The 5,811-nt window shown below is 44.6% G+C and overlaps 1 pseudogene; it reads right to left on the bottom strand.

The window, feature by feature from the left end:
- Nucleotides 1–677: 677 nt before the first annotated feature.
- On the bottom strand, nt 678–795 carry LOC124608523 (annotated as a pseudogene).
- Between the last annotated feature and the right edge of the window lie 5,016 nt (nt 796–5,811).

Genomic DNA, 5,811 nt, shown 5'->3' with positions numbered 1-5,811 from the left:
ATCATCCACACAATTTTGAAAACTGCAAGATCTAAAAAGTGCGAGAATTATTGCACAATCATCTTAACAGCTTATGCATCCGAGTTGCTGCCAAAAATGATACGGAGATGAATCGAAAAGATAATTGAGGTTGTATTATATGACGATCTAGTTGCCTAATCCGATGGGACCAATGACCTCGATGTTTATCCCCTCCCCCTATTCAACCAACCAACCAACCAAACGTGGAGTTATGGTCTGGGTTGCGCCCTCGTATGACAGCAGGAACACACTTGTCGCCATCCCACAGACCCTGGCTAAAAATTTCAATGTCAGTCTGGTGATTCGCCATGTTGTGCTGCCATTAATGAACAGTATTCCAGGGGTCGTTTGCCAACAGGATAACGCTCCCCCACTTACTACTATTGTAACGCAATATCCTCCACAGAGTAATTATCAATGTCAAGAAAATTCAGCAACAGCAATGTAACTTAAAGCTCTCCGTCTTCAGGCCACATGTGGCCCATCGGGACCATCCGACAGCCGTGTAATCCTCAGTTAAGGATGCGGGTAGGAGGGGCGTGTGGTCAGAACACCGCTCTCCCGCTCGTTATGATGGTTTTCTTTGACCGGAGCCGCTACTATTCAGTCGAGTAGCTCCTCGATTAGCATCACGAGGCTGAGTGCACTCGGAAAAATGTCAACAGCGCATGGCGGCCCGGATGGTCACCCATCCATGTGCAGGCCACGCCCGACAGCGCTTAACTTTGGTGATCTGACGGGAACCGGTGTATCCACTGCGGCAAGGCCGTTGCCAAATGAACTTACGACATCATTTCATTTTACTGTGAAGGCTACCAGTTTGAGCCTACACCATAAAATACAGTAATATTTTAAGTTACACGGCTGTTGGTGAATTTCATTGACATTGACAATTACTTAACCAGCCGATGTCCCCTGTCCATAATGGACCAATAAAGATTATTCCACAGAGTGTCGGCATGTTGCCTAGGCCTGCTCGATCACTAGATCTGTCACCTATCGAGCACGTATGGAGCATCGTCGGATGGCAAATCGAGTGTCATCCACAAACAACATTAATCACCCCTGTATCTCGACCAAAAAGTAATAGGCATTAACTCCATCGCACAAACTGATATCCGACACCTGTCAAACACAATGCATGCATTTTGCATGCGTATATTCAACATTCTGGCTGGTACACCGCTTATTAATCCACCAGCATTTCACATTTGCAATGGCTAATCGCGTGTTTACGTTAACCTTGTAAGTGCTCTGCTTCTGTGTTGGCAGCGCTGTGTAGCGCTTTGCATTGAATCGCTGACTGCGCTTTCCTTGTAAGAGACTTTGTGCCTGGTTGGACTCGTTGTTGTAAGTTAATCGCCAGTAGTGTTGGGCAGTTGGACGTTAGTCGCGAGCAGCATGGAAGTACTGTTGGGCAGTTGGAGGTGAACAGCCAGCAGTGATGGATGTTAAATGGAAGAAGTTAGCATTGATGGAGTGTAGAGGTCTGAGGTGTTAGCGTAGGCTAACGATTAACGATCTGGAAGTATCCGACTTTGAAAATTATTCATGATTATATGTCTTTGTACTGGATGTCAATGACGATTTATATTCGTGTTTGAACTGGATGTCACACTATTAAGGTAAAAAAATACATTATTTGGTTTGCGACAAAATATTTGCTTTGCTAACCACATGCCTATTAGTAGTTAGTGGCTTTAGTAGTTAGAATCTTTTATTTTGCTGGCAGTATTGACGCTCGCTGTATTGCAGCAGTCCACGTAATGAAGATTTTTGTGAGGTAAGTGCTTAATGAAATGTATAGGCTATTGTTAAGATTTCTTTTTAGTCAGGACCATTATTTGAAGTCAGGTTGTAATTTTTTTGAGCAGTCAAGTTGCGTTGCGTTAGAATATTGTGGGTCAGTGTTGACATGAAAAGAAAAAGTAAAGAGAAAGTCGGCTCAGTACGTCGAATTTTATTCAGCTGTTTCAGAACCAAATAACGTAGAACTTTCATCTTCTCAGTCATTCAGCAATTGAAGTACAGATTCACACATTTTAATAAATAAGTTCCAACCTGCGATCTTTAACGTTAATCACTTAAATACGCTACCTAGACAAAGGAATTCCAGAAATTTCTTGATTCTACATTAATTATTTTTTGGTGTTGCGATTGTTTTTCCGCGAGTGTAGTTTCCGGGCTAGTTTTATTTTGTGAACCCTGTTCAACGAAACGAGGAGAAAGAAATCTGATACCGGCTGTCTGAGTCGAGAGAACGTAATTAGAAACGTGGGGCTCTCAGCCTTTCACTACTGCGGTAGCCAGGAAAGTGGCACGTTCGTGGATTTAGCACCTGTCGGCCGGCGGTCCCAATATGCCTCCCGTCTCGACGGAGTCGACAGGTCCCAAACACTTGAGAACTGTTTAACGCCGAAACACACACATCGAGCCGCACTGACTCGTCATTCTGCTGCCCATTCGGCCGGGGAACAACTGTTGTAAATAACAAGCGGGGAAAATTTGTCTCGGGGTTTAGGGTCTCCGGGGGCGTTTTTTCCTGTCGCACTGGCACTCGAGAAATGGTGGCGAGGAAAGATATAGAGGTTAGTGCGTCTGCGGGCACGAACAGCCGAAATCGGGGAGGAGTAATAGAACGCGGCGGAGCGGGGACGGGCACTATTCTGGGTGGGGACTTTCTCGGCGACCATCTGTTAGCGCATGTCTCTCGGAACCCGAGAGCAGAGCTGCAAAGAGAGCACACTCACACCGCTGTTAATAATGTCGCGCTAAGTTTTCTTTCATAGCACACCGGGAGAGGGATGGTCCCGTCTATCGGCGGCAGTCCACTTCCGAACAGCGTGGCAGACAATTCCTTACTCATTTCATCAGCAAATCAATCTAATCCCGGAAGGCTGTTCCTTTCTTTTCAGCCAGATTCAGGCTGGCTGGAGACAAGGGGGCAGCACGGGTAGAATATGTTGACACCCTCCCCCCTTCCTCCCTTCACTGTGAGGGCCTCTCACATGGACATGGTGCTAGGTTGCTTTTTTTTAATTTTCTTTTTTTTTTTTTACAATCGTATTGACCAACTAGGGTCACATTAACAACTTCAGTTCCTCTTCCTCTTTTGTTGTTCTTTCCTATTTATCCAGTATTCCTTCATTTTCTCCCTATGAAATCTCTTCCTTTCTTCTGTCCATGTTGTTCCCGATTTTTTATTTCTTCTGCTTTGAAAGCATTCCAAATTTAGTATTTTGTTTTTAAAACGGGTTCTTTCTGCTATTTCTGATTCTTTGATGTTGTTTCTTTCTAGATCTTTTCTTACTTCTGTAATCCATGCTATTGTCGATTCTTCTTCCAGAAATATAGGAGTCTATTTCCATCCATTCGGTAGAGATGTCCAAAAAAGGTTAATCTTCGGCTGGCCATTACTTCAGATATTTTCTCTATACGCCGGCCGCAGTGGCCGAGCGGTTCTAGGCGCTACAGTCTGGAACCGCGCTACCACTACGGTCGCAGGTTCGAATCCTGCCTCGGGCATGGTTCAAATGGTTCAAATGGCTCTGAGCACTATGGGACTTAACATCTGTGGACATCAGTCCCCTAGAACGCAGAACTACTTAAATCTAACTAATCTAAGGACATCACACACATCCATGCCCGAGGCAGGATTCGAACCTGCGACCGTAGCAGCCGTGCGGTTCCGGACTGCGCGCCTAGAACCGCTAGACCACCGCGGCCGGCGCCTCGGGCATGGATGTGTGTGATGTCGTTAGGTTAGTTATGTTTAATTAGCTCCAAGTTCTAGGGCACTGATGATCTCAGATGTTAAGTCCCATAGTGCTCAGAGCCATTTGAACCATTTGAACCATTTTCTCTATATTTTTGTAGATCTCATCATTACTTCTTATTTTCCAACCATCTGCAGTTTTCATTGCGCCCATTATTTTTCTAATAATCCTACTTTCCAGTACCTCTAGTTTGTCCATTGTTTGGCATTCAGATGCATATAAACATTCCGGTCGTCCCACTGTGGGGTAGTGTTGTAGTTTTGTTTTTCTAGATAAACATTTCTTGTTGTAAATATTTTTGGTCAAACCATATACTCTTTCCATTTTGTTAATTCTTACATATATTGCAGATTTTTCTAGTCCATTCTGTTGTATAGTTTCTCCAAGATATTTAAATTTATTTACTCGCTCTATTTTACCTATTTGTGTTTCTATGTATTTTGGTGCATTTTTTATATTTGTCATGAATTTAGTTTTTTCAGCTGAAATTTTGAGACCAGTTCTGTTTGCTGATTTTTCCAGGATGTTTATTTGAGTAATTTCTTCTGTCAGGTTTTCTGAAAGTATTGCGAAATCATCCGCAAAAGCCAAGCAGTTTAATTTTTTTATTATTTTTTATTTTCTCTCTGAAAATAAAACTTGGTAGACATACACTATGCGATTAAAAGTATCTGGACACCCCCAAAAACATACGTTTTTCATATCAGGTGCATTGTGCTGCCACCTACTGCCAGCTACTCCCATATCAACTACCTCAGTAGTCATTAGGCATTGTGAGAGAGCACAGTGGGGCGCTCCGCGGACTTCACGGACTTCGAATGTGGTCAGGAGACGGAGTGTCACTTGTGTCATACGCCTGTACACGAGATTTCCACACTCCTAAACATCCCTAGGTCCACTGTTTCCGACGTGATTGTGAAGTGGAAACGTGAAGGGACGCGTACAGCACAAAAGCGTACAGGCGGACCTTGTCTGTTGACTGACAGAGACCGCCGACAGTTGAAGGTCGTGATGTATAACAGGCAGATACCTATCCAGACCATCACACAGGAATTCGAAGCTGCATCAGGATCCACTGCAAGTACTATGACAGTTAGGTGAGACGTGAGAAAACTTGTATTTCATGGTCGAGCGGCTGCTCATAAGCCACACATCACGCCGGTAAATGCCAAACGACACCTCGCTTCGTGTAAGGACCGTAAACATTGGACGATTGAACAGTATAAAAACGTTGTGTGGAATGACGAATCACGGTACACATTGTGGCTATCCGATGGCAGGGTGTGGTTATGGCGAATACCCGAAGAAGTCATCTGCCAGGGTGTGTGGTGCCAACAGGAAAACTCGGAGTCGGTGGTGTTATGGTGCGAGGTATTTTTCATGCATAGGGCTTCCACTCCTTGTTGTTTTGCGTGCACTATCACAGCACAGGCCTACATTGATGCTTGAAGACCTTGTTGATTCCCACTGTTGAAGAGCAATTCGGGGATGGCGACTGCATTTTTCAACACGATCTAGCACCTGTTCATAAAGCACTGCCTGTGGCGGAGTGGTTTCACGTCCCTGTAATGGATTGTCCTGCACAGAGTCCTAGCCTGAATCTTGTAGGTCATCTTTGGGATGTTTCGGGACGCCGACTTCGTGCCAGGCCTCACCTACCGACATCGATACCTCTCGTTAGTGCAGCACTCCGTGAAGAATGGGCTGCCAATCCCCTAGAAAACTTCCAGCACCTGACTGGACGTATGCCAGCGAGAGTGGAAGCTGTCATCAAGGCCAAGGGTGGGCTAACATCTTACTGAATTCCAGCATTACTTATGGAGGACGCCACGAACTTGTAAGTAATTTTCAGCCGGGTGTGCGATACTTTTGATCACATAGTGTAAATCCACAATCTGACTCAAAAGAAAACAGTTTTTACCTTGACGATTAAAAGAAATGTGTGGCATTTTTACAAATTAAGCTCTATAACTTGGAAGCCTCTGCCACTTGCACTGAGCGCTCCAATATATTG

This window comes from Schistocerca americana, chromosome 3 (assembly GCF_021461395.2).
Source record: "Schistocerca americana isolate TAMUIC-IGC-003095 chromosome 3, iqSchAmer2.1, whole genome shotgun sequence".
NCBI lineage: Eukaryota > Metazoa > Arthropoda > Insecta > Orthoptera > Acrididae > Schistocerca > Schistocerca americana.
This window is presented reverse-complemented; position numbering and strand designations above follow the sequence as displayed.